This window comes from Sus scrofa, chromosome X (genome assembly GCF_000003025.6).
Source record: "Sus scrofa isolate TJ Tabasco breed Duroc chromosome X, Sscrofa11.1, whole genome shotgun sequence".
In the NCBI taxonomy this organism is placed as follows: domain Eukaryota; kingdom Metazoa; phylum Chordata; class Mammalia; order Artiodactyla; family Suidae; genus Sus; species Sus scrofa.
Genome location: NC_010461.5, coordinates 40,953,476 through 40,968,805, shown reverse-complemented (window position 1 = coordinate 40,968,805; position 15,330 = coordinate 40,953,476). Strand labels below are relative to the sequence as shown.

At 39.0% G+C, this 15,330-nt stretch overlaps 1 long non-coding RNA gene across 3 annotated transcripts in view; it reads right to left on the bottom strand.

Moving 5' to 3' along the window:
• LOC110257771 overlaps nt 1-15,330 on the bottom strand; it is a 62,821-nt gene that overhangs the window by 46,929 nt on the left and 562 nt on the right. The gene's annotated exons all lie outside the window — the stretch shown is intronic.

Sequence of the window (15,330 nt, the reverse complement as noted above, 5' to 3'; positions counted from 1 at the left end):
ATAAAAAATATTCCACATAGATTCCAAAATCAAGCATATGGGCTATAATGCAGTCACTTGAGACCAGGCAGGTTCACCCCTAGATTTCCAGCAACCTAAAGAAGAGCCGAGGCACCGTGGGTAGATCAGACATCCCTTTATTGGTTTCACAAGCAGCAGTGGTGAAAGTCCTGTCTGCCTTTTATACTAGCATACACAAAGCTGGCTATTTGCATAAGGGGTAGCTGTCATCATATTCTACTGCGCATGCACATGCATAGTCATTCTTATATAACATTTGCTTAGTCATTCCTCACTGGAACAATGTGGTGGCTAGGAGGAAATAGCCTGAGTTACTCCATTTTCCCCACATAGGCATATAAGGGAAACCAGGTTTAATGGAAATTCAATAAAACACTCAGGTTTTCAGCTGCCAAGAAGGTCAGAATGAGTCAATCGTATAACATCATTTTTTATAATATGAGTACAGTCTTAGGATGCATGAATTTATCCCAGAACAAAGGAGGTAATGATCCCATCCTCCTCTGAGTTATTTGTAAACAGTATTCTGTTCTCAGTGCCGTGTTTTAAATTGTGCGGATAAATGATACTGTATTTAGAGAAGGAATGTAACATGGTGAAAGGTTTAGAAGCCACTTCACCTGTGGAAGGGTAAGTTCAACTGGGCTAGTGGCGAGCTAACAGAAGAGAGTAGGGGAAAAATATCAGGTGTTCTCGATAATTTGAGGGATTGTTATACGCAAGAAAAACGAGACCTATTTTTAATGGGTCTTACGGATAGAATCTTGATAACTGGATGGAAGCTATGGTGGGCAAATTAGGGCTCAGTGACCGAGAACTCTAGAGTGAAAGTGGCTCATACACGAAGAGAGATTTAGAATGAAAGGCATATACTACTCCCTGGGGAGGTGCTCAAAAAAAGAGGCTTCCTACCAGGAATGCTGAAAAGTGGGTTCCTACACGGAGTGGGGTGGTGGGGGTGGGGGGTGGGGGCAAGGATTCAGAGCTTGGGTATGTCTAAAGGAACTGGTGGACTAGTAGTTCCTCAGATATCTACTGGTACGTGTTGATTTTGCCTGGGGGATGCGGGCCTCTGAGGAGATGTTTGCCCTTTGTGTCTACAAGGAAAGATGGGGACACAAGGAGGCATCCTGGAATAGGTTCCCCCGAGGAGTAGACTCTAAGACAAGGATTTGCGTGCAAGTAGTTTTGGGGGGAGCTAATCCTAAGAGACACTAATAAAGGAGTGGGGAAGTGAGACAGCTAAGAAGAGAGCCACTAAATGATGCCTTATCAAGCCAGGTACTGCTGTGGTTAACTGGGGCTTCCTTGTACCGGGCAACTCTAGAAGTTGATACAGGACATGGACATTGGAGTTATCCACACTTATTCCTGTCAGTCGCTGGCTGAGGACTGCACCTGAGAAGCCTGCTGATAAGCAGGGCAGGCGGGCTACAGAAGAAGGACTCAGGCAAAGCGATGTAAGTGTTGGCCATTGGTAAGGCCTGAGAGATACGGATGGGACACAGATGGCATGTGACACAGGAGGTAAACATGGTATGCGCCCCCGCTTGTTGCCAGCAAGGAGGTCTGAGGCCCATGAGCAGAGGGGCTTCTGGCAGAAACTAAAGATTTTCTCATGAAGCTTCATGTTAATACTCAGGAAACAAAATAGTGCTTCTTAGGGGCCAGGTGACAAATGCGGCACAGAGCTGGGAGGAGGGGCGTCTCCCCCACTAAGACCTAGAACGCAGTGTGGTGCATCAGAGTAAGGACTCGAAACAAACCAGTTTTGTTCAAATACCTCATGGTGCACAGCTTTGAGATGAAGCACAAACCGCCTCCCTGGCATGAAAGATGATGCTCTTCTGGAGAGCGCTGCAGGTGGGGGAAATAGTGATGGAAAGGGTAAACGGAGGCCTCTTTTTGGCTTCACAAGACTTGGGGACCCCAAAATCAATGCCAAGGTGGGGAACGATTTTGTGAACACATGTAAAATTTTCCCCAAGAATTCTCAGCAAAAAGTGGGGAGACTTTGGGGAGAAAGATGTCCTGATGCAGCTGAGGGGCCTGAACCAGTGGGAGTTGAGTTTCTACCATTTCTACAGAAAGAATTGTACAGCCTGTGGACATTTACGTTATACGTGACTCCCTTCCTACACCTCTTCCAAAAGAGGCTGCTGATACTTATGGACCATATATTATGGTATGGTGCATGTATTCCAAGGATGTTATTTATTCATTGTGATAAACCCAATGCATATGTGAGAAAAACGAGGTTCAGAGAAGGTAAATAGTTTGCCTTAAACATATCTGCATGTGTGGTTGTGCACATATATATAGTTTGAACCCAGAAATGGATTTCAAGTTAATAATAATCTTGAGATGCTGGAACCATAACCATTTATTGAGTTATATGAGATGCTTAAGTTATGCAAGAGATTTTTTTTTTTTTAGGAACAACCCCAGCAAGTATTTAAAACAGGAGGATAAAGAACTGAGGAGGAAGGGAGTAAATGGCACTATTAATCATGGAAAAAAAAAAAGAGAGAAATGGAAGAATGGCACACCTCTTCCTTTTCTTCTAAGATGAATGATAGGTATTTGCTTTATATTGACTTTGTTTCATACAGGTGGGTATAATCTGGGTCCATATATTGAAGGATCACTTTTCTGCCCAGGATATAGTGAATTTTTTCAAGGCTAAAAATTCCCTTTCTAAAATGGTTACCCAAACCATTCCAAAAACAGAGACCAAGTGCTCATAGCAGGGCCTCATTCTTGCACTAACAGCTCTGGCACGGTCTCTCTTGATTGCTGTTATACCTATGAGAAGAGTTGACTTTATTTTGGGTGTTGAGTCCATATGTTAGTCCATGATGCCCTTGAGAAGAAGCGGGAAGGAAAAGAGAAATGGGGTTTAGAGTGTGGGAGTAAAGAAACTTATGCTCTCAAGTGTCTGGAGTGAGCAAAATCTAAGTGTGGCCAAGTAAGACATTTAAAGAAAGCATTAGGAGCCTATATTCTCCTTGGTTTTGGCAAGAAAGGTGTCAAAGACGTAAATAGGTGGCTAAATAAATACATGGAGGAAATATAAACCCAAGCCTTCTTTCATAACATTAGTGTATCCTCAAGAAATGGAAACATTTTTCTTATTACTTTGGATGATCCATAGTTAATACAATTGCAGGTAACATTTACTAAGCACTCATTCTATGTCAAGCAGTATGCGTTGTCACGTATCTCACCTAATTATCTCAAGGGCACCCCAAAGCAGGCTTCATTTTAAATGAAGAAACTGGGGCTTGGAGAGAGAATATCCACTACCCAGGCTTGCAACTTCGAAGTGGTATAGTTGGAATTTGAACTCATGGAGCCAGTCTTTAGAACCTGGTTTCCAAGATGAATATGTGATACTGCTCCCCTGTATGCTAAAATAGGAGCCTGGTCCTAAAGATTCTTTCTTGAAGTGTAGGGTTGCATATTTTTGGAGTGTTTGTTCCTGCTTAGCATTCATTACCCTGTGAATAAATTTCTGCAGTATTTATTCAATTTGTGCCTTTCTGCTGGATTAAGCTCAGTGACACTGGAGCTGTGTCTGTCTTGTCCATCTTTGCATTCCCAGCACCAGGACAGCTAGTTCCGATAGAGGAGGCACTGAGGAATTTTCGTTGACTGAATAAACCAGTCAATTCCTCTTTTTCTCTCTGTTAATTGGGGGGAAGGGAATCCAAGAGGTATTGAAGAATGTAATACATTTTTAATTGATTGGTTTCTAAAACAATGGTGTCCTGTCCTGATAGCTCTTCATGCTTGTAATGTCTGATTATTCGGGATGCGACATTTGTTAGCTGCCTTATTTTAGGCAGAATATCAACTCTTAGATGTGATATATTTTCATATTCATAGGGTTCAGAAATGTACCTATTGAAGCATTCATGGGGGTGGTACTTTAAATGCAGTTAAAAAAGGCTTGCACTCAGAGGAACTAATTTGGGCTTTTCTTTTGGCTGACAAGCTTTTCCTAGGTGTGGCTGAGACTCGAACAAATGTACCCTTCCAGTAATGTATGCATATCATGGGGTGCTGTACAAGGAGATACCTTTATGTGCTCCTTCCCTTTCCTTGGAACCTTAGGAAGGGAGCTATGTTCAAACTTGCCATATTCTGTAGTTGCGTGACCTATAAAATGTTTTGCTGACGTGCATTCAAGTATCCAAGATGAGTTTCACAGTGCGTAATACGGCGTGTGGTACATGGTAGGCACTCGGTAAATGCGGGTTAGGTGATTAACTGAATGAATGCATGAAGATAGAGTCTGAATCAACTTGGTATGATCTGAAGAGACAGAGATGCTCCACTTCTGCCTGCAGATGACCGAAACTCTCACGTGCATCCATTTTGGGGCTAAAGCTTTGGAAGGCAGTTAGAATGCAAATATACTGAATGAGTTCCTAACCCACTATCTTGAATGAATACTCCAGATTTAGAGCTTTCCGAGCTCTAGATGAAAAGGAGGATTCAAGAAGATGGGATTTGAGAAAAGTCTATTTCAATGAGGAGTAGTGGACGTGGGGAGGTGCAGTGAAGCGATGTGCAGGATAGGAAATCAACAAGAGGCAGGATACCATAATAAGATTGCAGGTAGAGGGGATAGGGGGCTTGGGGAGGCACTCGAAGTCATATTCTGGCTTCTCAGTCATCATGTGGGTCTACTCAGATGGTCATGTGTGGCCAGCAGAGCGAGACTGCAGCCCAAAGGACAGGCTGTTATCCACGACTTTGGAGAAACTATTTCCAAAGTGGTGAGCGTGTCAGGTGCATGTCTGTGGTGCCTGTGGGACTGAACGTTTGACACCTCTGGCTCAGCCCTCCCAGAATGAGCTGAACGCTTGCTGTGTTAGCCAGCCTCCGAGCTGGACTGTGATGATCCCCACTCTTGGGATTCACAGTCTCGCAGAGACTCTTCCTACTCGGAACAGGATATTGCGAAAATGATGGTGTGTGACCTCTGAGGTTGGATCATAAAAGAGAATACAACTGAACTCTGATCTCTTGGACAGTTTACGCTGAAGGAAGTGGGCAACCATGTCTTGAAGACACATATGCAGCCTTGTGGAGATGACTGTGTAAAGAGGAATAAAGGCCTCCCACCCACAGCCAGCACCAGCTTACCAGGCATGTGAGTGAGCCCCCTTGGAAGTGGATGTTCCAGCCTGAGCTGAGCTTTGAAGACGACCGCTGTCCTGGTTGACATCTTGAGTGCAACCTTGTGAGAAACCCTGTGCTAGAACCACCCAGCCAAGCCACCTCCAGATTCTTGACCTCCAGAAACTGCAAGATAATAAATATTCATTGTTGTTTTTTGATATTTGCTTTATATTGACTAAGTCTGGAGTAATTTTTTTTTTTTTTAACGGCCACACCTGCAGCATATGGAAGTTCCCAGGTTAGGGGCTGAATTTGAGCTGCAGCTGCCAGCCTATGCCACAGCCATGGCAACACCAGATCCAAGCTGCATCTAGGACCTACACTGCAGCTGGTGGCAATACCAGATCCTTAACCCACCGAGCAAGGCCAGGGACTGAACCCTTATCTTCATGAAGACCAGTTGGATTCTTAACCCACTTGAGCCACAAGGGGGAACTCCTGAAGTAATTTTTTTAATGCAGCATTAGGAAATAATACAATTTCTTTGTCTCAAAGTCTGTGATCATAATTGCTATTGTATTTGCTAGCTTGTCAGATGGGGATCAAGTTTTCTAGATCTCCTTAAAGGTGGTGATGTGTTCTTTTTTCTAGCTTCATGTAAATACATAAGAATATGGGGATGCAGAGTTGGGACTCTAGAGTCAGGCAGGCATGAATTTAAGCACTGATTTGGCCACCTGTGTGACTTTGATCACGTTACTAAATCTAACTCAAATTTACCACAAGCATTAAAGGGAGCAAGTGCATTTCAAGTGCTTAGGATGGTGTACCACTTATAGTAAGAACTCAGTGTGATAGCTATTATGGTTAGTAACTATAAAGAGAAGCTTCTAAGGGCCTTGCCCTATGGGCAACAAACACTAGTCAGTTCTCCAAAGTAGCTGAAGTATGTTTTGTACCTTAAAGTGGGTAATTTGGTTTCCGTTAGAATTATCAAATACATTTATTGAGGTATAATTTGTTTACCATAAATTCACCCATTTAAAGTATACAATTCATGCTTTTTAGTAAATTCACTGAGTTAGCATCCAGTTTTGGAATATTTTCATCAACCCTAAAAGAAATCTTCTGCCCATTTGCGTCACTTCCCATTTCCACCTTCAGTCCCAGACACCCAATAATTTATTTTCTGTATCTATAGGTTTGCCTTTTCTAGACATTTCATCTAAATAGAACCATACATTTTGTGGCTTCTTATGTCTGGCTTCTTTCTCATAGCATGTTTCTAAGGTTCTTCCATGTCGTAGCATGTATCAGTACTTCATTTCTTTTTATTGTCAAATAAAATTCCATTGTTTGGATATACTGCATTTTGTTTATCCATTCGTACACTGATGGACACTTGGGTGGCTTCAACTTTTTGGCTTTCATGGATAAGGCTCTCTGAACATTGGTGTACAATTTTTTTTTTGGTGTGGGCATATGTTTTCATTTAGCTTGGGTAGATACAAAGGAGTGGAACATCTGGGTAATTCAGTAAAGGTATGTTTAACTTTTTAAGAAATTCCCAAGTGATTTTCCAAAGTGGCTGTACCATTTACATTCCCCCAACAATGTATGAGAGTTGTTATTTATCCATATCCTTGCAACATTTCTTATTGTCTGTCTTTTTGATTATAGCCATTCTAGCAGATATCAAATGGTATTTCATTGTGGTTTTAATTTGCATTTGCATTTTCCTAATGTGAGCATCTTTTCATGTGCTCATCGGCTATTTATATATTTTCTTTGGGGAAATATCTATTCAAATCATTTGTCAATTTTTAATTGTTGCTTGTCTTATTATTGTAAGAGTTCTTTGTATGTTCTATATACAGATCTTTTACTGGATATGCGATTTGCAAATATTTTCTCCCAGGCTATGGCTTGTCTTTTTATTTCCTTAATGGTTTCTTTTGAAGCACAAGTTTTAAATTTTGATGAACTCCAATTTAATAATTTTTTTCTCTTGTGGATCATGTTTTTAGGATTGTATCCAGGACATCTTTATAAAACTTAAGGGCCTAAAATTTTTTTCCTAAAGTTTTTACAGTTTTAGCTCTAGCATTTAGGTCTACAGTTCATCGTATTTATATATGTATGTATGTATGTGTGTGTTTTCAGGGCCGCTCCTGTAGCATTCGGAAGTTCCCAGGCTAAGGGTTGAGTCAGAGCTGCAGCTGCCAGCCTGTACCACAGGCACAGCAATGTGGGATCCGAGTCACATCTGCGACGTACACCACAGCTCACAGCAACAGGGATCTGAGCTGTATTTGTGACCTACACCATAGCTGATGGCAATGCCAGATCCTTAACCCACTGAGTGAGGTCAGGGATCAAACCTGCATCCTCATGGATACTAGTCAGGTTTGTTACTGCGGTGGGGACTCCTACAGTTCATTTTAAAATAATTTTTGTGTATAGCGTCAGGGTCTTAGTTCATCTTTTGGCCTGTAGATGTCAATATGTACCAGCACCATTCGTTGGAAAGCCTATCCTTTCTCAATTAATTTCTTTGGTACTTCTGTTGAAAATCAATTGATCATAAGTATAAGAGTTTATTTCTGGACTCTCAGTTCTGTTCCATTGATCTATATGTCTATCTTTAATGCAGTACCATACTGTTTTGATTGCTGTAGCTTCATAGTAAGCTCTTAAAATTTTAACATGAAAGTCTGCCAAATTTCTTTTAAAAATTGTTTTTTAGCTATTCTGAGGCTTGTTTTTCAGCTATTCTGAGGCTTGTTTTTCATATACATTTTAGGATACTTTTTATCAGTCACAGCGAGAGACATACATACATTGCTGGGATTTTAATGGGGACTGCAATGAATCTACTGATGAATATTGGGAGAACTACCACTTTAACAATATGGAGTCTTCCAATTCATGAACATAGACTGTCTCTCTACTTAGATTTTCTTTAATTTTCCTCAGCAATGTTTTATAATTTACAGTGTACTTGGTCTTGAAATCCTTCTGTTAAATCTGTTCCTAAATTTGTATTCTTTTTGGTGATATTATGAATGTACGTACTTGTTTTCTTAATGTCACTTTGGATCATTTATTCCTCAAATACATAACAATACAATTGATTTTCAAATACTGGAACTGCATCCTGCAACCTTGCTGAACTTGTTAATCAGATAATGTTTTGGGGATTCCTTAGGATTTTCTATTCATAGTATTAAGTCATCTGTGGAATTTTACTTCTTCCTTTCAACCTTAATGCTTTTGACTTCTTTTTCTTACGTCATTGCACTGGCCAGACCCCAAATGCAATGTTAAAGAGAAGTGGTGAGATGGACATCTTTTCTTTGTTCCCAATTTTAGGAGGAAATTATTAAGTCTTTCATCATGAACTATGATAGCTATAGAATTGTCATAGATGCCCTTTCTCAGCTTGAGGAAGTTAACTTCTATTTCGAGTTTGTTGAGAGGTTTTTTTTTTTTTATCATGAATGGGTATTGGGTTTTGCAAAATACCTGTTCTATATTTGTTCAGATGATCATGTAGTATTTTCCCTTTATTCTTTTAATATTGTTTATGTTAAATGTTTTTTGGCTTTAAACCAATCTTGCACTCTTGGTATAAATCCCACTTGGTTGTGGTACACAATCCTTTTTATGTTTAACTAGATTTGGTTTCCTAATATTTTCTTGAGGATTATAGTGAGAGATGTTGGTCTTTAATTTTCTTTTCTTGTGATGTCTTTGTCTCGTTTTGGTATCATGGTAATATTGCCTCATAGGAGTTGGGAATTATTCCCTCCTCCTGTATTTTCTGTAAGTTTGTGTAGGATTGACATTATTTCATTTTTAAATGTTTGATAGAATTTACCATTTAATCCATCTGGTCATGGGTTTTGCTTTGTAGGAAGATTTTATTTTTAAAAAAATTTTTATAATGATTTTTATTTTTTCCATTATAGCTGATTTACAGTGTTCTGTCAATTTTTTGCTGCACAGCAAGGTGACCCAGTCACACATACATGTATACATTCTTTTTTCTCACATTCTCATGCTTGTAGGAAGATTTTAAATGACTAATTCTATTTCTTTACTTGTTATAGGTCTATTCAGATGTTCTATATTTTTGAGTCAGTTCTGCTAATTTTTGTCTCTCCAGGTACGTGTATATTTTATCTAAACTGTCTGGCTTGTCATAAAGTTGATCATGGTGTTTCCTTATAATTCTTCTATTCTCTCTAAGGTCAGTAGTAATATCCTCTCTTATTCATCCTGATTTTGGTGTTCTGTGTCTTCTCTTTTTTTCTTGGTCAGTCTGGCTAAAGGTTTCTCAGTTTCGTTATCTTTTCAGAGAATTGACTTTGGTTTAATTGATTTTTCCTTACTGATTTTCTGTTTTGTATGTCATTGATTTCCATTCTATTTTTATTTTCTTCTTTCTTCTGGCCTTGTGTTTAATTAGCTCTTCTTTTGGGTGTGGGATTCATAACATGAGTGCTTACTATGTTGATTTGAGATCTTTTTCTTTTCTAACATAACCGTTTATGCACATAATCTCCTCTCTTAGAATTGCTTTAGCTGCATGCCATACATTTTTATATGGTGTGATTTCATTTTCATGTAGTTCAAATACACTTTCCCTTGAGGTATAGTTGTCATTATATGCAGATGACATGATAACTGTATATAGAAAACCCTAAGGACTCCACATAGAAACTACTAGAAGTGATAAACAAATTTAGCAAGGTGGCAGAATACAAAATTAACATATAGAAACAGGTTGCATTTCTTTACAGAAACAATGACATATCAAAAAGGGAATGTAAAAACAAATACCTTTTGAAATTGCACCAGAAAAAAAAACTTAGGAATAAACCTGACCAAGAAGTAGAAGACATATATGCTGAGAACTAGAAAACATATATAAAGGAAACAGAAAATGATTCAAAGAAATAGAACCATATCCCATGCTCTTGGATTGGAAGAATTAATGTTGTTAAAATGGCCATACTACTTACAGCAATCTACAGATTTAATACGATCCCCATCAAATTACCTATGACATTTTTCACAGAACTAGCACAAATAATTCTAAAATTTATATGGAACCAAAGCAGTCCTGAGGAAAAAGAGCAAAGCAGGAGGCATAACGCTCCCAGACTTCAGACAATACTACAAAGCTACAGTAATTAAAACAGTGTGGTATTAGCACAAAAACAGACATATGGATCAATGGAAGAGAATAAAGAGCCTAGAAATAAAACCACACAGCTATGATCAATTAATCTTTGACCAAGGAGGCAAGAATATACAATGGGAAAAAGATAAGTCTCTTCAATAGGTGGTGTTGGGAAAGCTGGACAACCACATGTAAATCAATGAAGTTAGAACACACCTTCACACCATATACAAAATGGTTTAAAGACTTAAACATAACACCATAAACTTCCAGAAGAGAACTTAGGCAAAATATTCTCTGACATAAATCATATATATCAATGTTTTCTTAGGTCAGTCTCCTAAGGCAATATAAATAAAAGCAAAAATGAACAAATGAGACCTACTCATACTTATAAGCTTTTGCACAGCAGAAAATACATTCTTTTTCATTTATTAAAAGAACAAAAAGACAATCTGCAGAATGGGAGAAAATATTTGCAAATGATGTGACAGACAAGGGCTTAATCTCCAAAATACACAAACAGTTTATGCAATTCAATAACAAAAAAACCCCCAAACAACCCGGTTGAAAAATGGGCAGAAGAACTAAATAGACATTTCTCCAAATGAGACATACAGATGGCCAACAGGCACATGAAAAAATGCTCAACATTGTAATTATTAGAGAAATGCAAATCAAAATAAGATACCACCTCACACTAGTTAGAATCATCATTAGTAAGTCTACAAATAACAATGAGATACCACCTCACACTAGTTAGAATCATCATTAGTAAGTCTACAAATAACAAATGCTGGAGAGGGTGTGGAGAAAAGGGAATCTTTCTACACTGTTGGTAGGAACGTAAGTTGGTGCATCCACTATGGAAAAAAGCTTGGAGGTTCCTCAAAAAGCTAAAAATAGAGCTACCGTATGATCCAGCAATCCCACTCCTGGTTATATATGCAGACAAAACTATAATTTAAAAAGATACATGCACCCCTATGTTCATAGCAATATTATTCACAATAAGCAAGACATGGAAACAACCTAAATGTCCACCAACAGATGAATGGATAAAGAAGATGTGATATATACACACACACACACACACACACATATGTATATATAATGGAATACTACTCAGCCATAAAAAAGAATGAAATAATGCCATTTTCAGCAACATGGAGCTAGAGATTATCATACTAGGAGAAGTAAGTCAGAAAGATAAAGACAAATACCATATGATATCACTTATATGTGGAATATAAAAACACAGATGAACTTATCTATGAAACATAAACAGACTCACAGACAAAGAGAAGAGACTTGTGGTTGCCAAGCAGAGAGGGGGTGGTGGAAGGATGGACTGGGAGTTTGGGGTTAGCTGATGCAAACAATTATATATAGAATGGATAACAACATGATCCTACTGTATAGCACAAGGAACTATATTCAATATCCTGTGATAACTGAATCACTTTACTGTACAGCAGAAATTAACTCAACACTGTAAATCAACAAAAAATAAAATTCCAATAAAAAAGAAATTAAAAATCCAAAAGTCAAAAATACTTTCCCAGGAGTTCCCGTCGTGGCGCAGTGGTTAACGAATCCGACTAGGAACCATGAGGTTGCGGGTTTGGTCCCTGCCCTTGCTCAGTGGGTTAAGGATCCAGCGTTGCCGTGAGCTGTGGTGTAGGTTGCAGACGCGGCTCGGATCCCGCGTTGCTGTGGCTCTGGCATAGGCCGGTGGCTACAGCTCCGATTCAACCCCTAGCCTGGGAACCTCTATATGCCGCGGGAGCGGCCCAAGAAATAGCAACAACAACAACAACAATAACAACAACAAAAAACTTTCCCATGTAATTTCTTCTTTGACCCATGAGTAATTTAGAAAAGTGATATTTAAGTCCTAAATATTTGTGGATTTTTCAATTTTTTCTGTTTTCTATTTCTAATTAAATTCCATTGTGTTTCAGAGAACTTGTTTTAAATTATTTCAATCGTTTTCAATTTGTTGGTGCTAGTTTTATTGCTTAGAATATGGTTTATCCTGTAGAAAGTTCTATGTGTACTTGAAAAGAATGCATATGACGTTGTTTAGTGGAGTGTTCTATAGCTGCCAGGTCAAGTTGTTTGTATGTATAAGGCACAGCAAGTCTTAAATGTCCTTGCTGATCTTTTGTCTAATTGTCCTCTCAATTTGGGGGAGTCAAATATTGAATTCTCCAAATTTCCTGTTGAATTGTGTATTTCTTCATTTTTGTATCATGTGTGTATTGGCATAATTATGGCTCCCCAAAGATGTCCAAGTTATGATTCTTAGAATCCCTCAATATGCTATGTTATATGGCAAAAGAGAATTAAGGTTGCAGATGGAATTAAGATTGCTAATCAGCTGACCTTTAATAAGATCTGAAGTAGCTCTTAGTCTAAAATGAATCATTATTCCTTTCTGCCCACAAAACCACACAACCAATACCGAATTAGAAAACTGTGTGCTGCATTCATAGAATAAAGGAACGAGATCCAGTATCCCATTCATTATGTCAAGCAGCAACATATTTCGGCTTTTCTTCAGCCTTTTGTGCGACACTGAGAAAACGACCCGATATCACTGAGCTTCAATTTTGTATCTTTAAAATATTTTATACCTATTTTAAATACTGAGATCCTCAAAAAGATGCTAAGAAATGGAAAATAATCTAAAACTCACTTTGTGGAGTTCCCGTCGTGGCTCAGTGGTTAACGAATCCGACTGGGAACCATGAGGTTGTGGGTTTGATCCCTGGCCTTGCTCAGTGGGTTAAGGATCCAGCGTTGCTGTGAGCTGTGGTGTAGGTCGCAGACGCAGCTCAGATCTGGCGTGGCTGTGGCTGTCATGTAGGCCGGCGGCTACAGCTCCGATTGGACCCCTAGCCTGGGAACCTCCATATGTCGTGGGCACAGCCCTAAAAAAAGACAACCCCCCCCAAAAACAAACAAACAAAAAATTTCACTTTGTGCAGTGAGAGGAGTTTGAACACATTCCTGCCTGGGCACTGGGAGGCAGAAACTCTTTTTCTCAGAGGAAAGCTTGAGATTGCTTTATATCTCACAACAAATGACATTTGTGACCATTTCTAATTTTCCTTCACATTCTGTACCTTTAGCTCCGAGGAAGAACTGCCTCACTCAGGCATCTATAAACATTGTTTGCTGCCACAGTAAAGCACAAACTCCTCCCTGTCCCCTCTCTCTTCAGCATTTGAGTTGGAAAATTTATGATGATAACACCTCAGCTTTTTTTTCTGTGACTTTAATACTGAGCATGAGCCTCTCAGAGAATCCAACTACCATCTCCTTTTCTGATACCCCTCTGTGTGTTCTTAATTTGGATTTGCTACTGTCAGCCTACTCTCCAGAACCTTCTCCACCTCACCGCACCCCTGCTAACATACGCCCGCTGACACAATTTACACCCACATAGTGACTCCAACATAAAGTGTAGGGTGGTGAAGAAGCAGACATTTTGAGAACCAGAAATGCAGACATGAAGGCAATTTCCAGTTACATAAACTGCAGGGCCCAGTGCAAAAGAAAAACGTGGGGCCCTTTGCTCAAAAAGCAGGAACAACATGCCATTAATGGTACTAAACAGTACAAATTATTCCTTTCCTTCATGGTCTTTCCCTCAACCTGTCACGATGTTTTAAATTTGCTCTTGAACATGATTCTAAATAAAGAAAAATTAAACATTTGAATATTAGCATGAATTTTACCATTCATCTTTATATTTCCCAATACTACTTTTAAATGCAAATTTAAGAGTATTTATACCTGTATGCCGATTCACCAAAATCACACAATTAGTATTTGGTAGCTCATATGTGCAAACATATTTCATTCTTCCCAGGATCTCTGGAAGAGAATACTCCAGCTCTTTGCAATCCCCGATTAGACCATGAAGTTACACCGATGGGTTCAAAGGATGCTGAAAATTGCCTGAGGGCTTTGGCCTGGATGTCACCCAGGAGGAGGTCCTGTGACTTCCCTATACAGAGGTTGTAACTGGCAAGCCCTCCTGCCTCATTTATTTTTTTCTGGTGTTCTATTATATTCTAGTAACAGCTTTATTAAGATATAATTCACATACCATAAAATTTAGAGTATACAATAGTTTTCAGTATATTCACAAGGTCGTACAACCATCGCTACTAATTCCAGAATATTTGCCACCCCCCCCCCAAGAAACTCCATATTCATCAGCAGCAATTCCCCATTCCCTCCTCCCCCTGCCCAGGCCCTGGTAACCACTAAACTATTATCCCTCTTTATGAATCTGACTATTCTGGACATTTCATATAAATGCAGTCATATAATATGTGGCCTGTTATGTCTGGCTTCTTTAACTTAGCATAATGTTTTCAAGGGTCATTTATGTTATAGTACATTTTAGTACATTTTATGGCTGAATAATATTCCATCATACAGATACGCCACATATTGCTTATCCATTTATCATTTGGGTTGTTTCCACTTTTTTAAAAAAGAGCCCGATATTTTTTATTAGTATCTGATATGCCTCTAAAATAATTTCTGCATGTTTTAGGCTGCACACTATTTTGTCTTTTTAAAATGTCCATTTTTTGTATATTTTTAAAGTATATAATACACAGTGCAGTAAAACTGGCTTATATTTCATAAATAGATATACATATACTACAGATATATGCTGAATTTTTTTCCGCTATAGACATGGAGAAAAAATATTTGGAGATCACTGCTGTGAAGTAATGATTCTCAACTCTGGCTAGTACTGGAATCATCTTTTCAAAACTTTCAGAATGCTTGGGTTCCTTGTCAGACAGACAGGCACTGTTAGAATTTCCGGGAATGAAGCCCAAGGAGTCATTGTTTGAAAAGCTCCAATTTCTGGCTCTTTTCCCCTTTTCCCACACCTCAGCATCTGCAAGTTCCCAGTGCAGGGATTGAATCCGAGCCGCACCTGAGACCTACACCACATC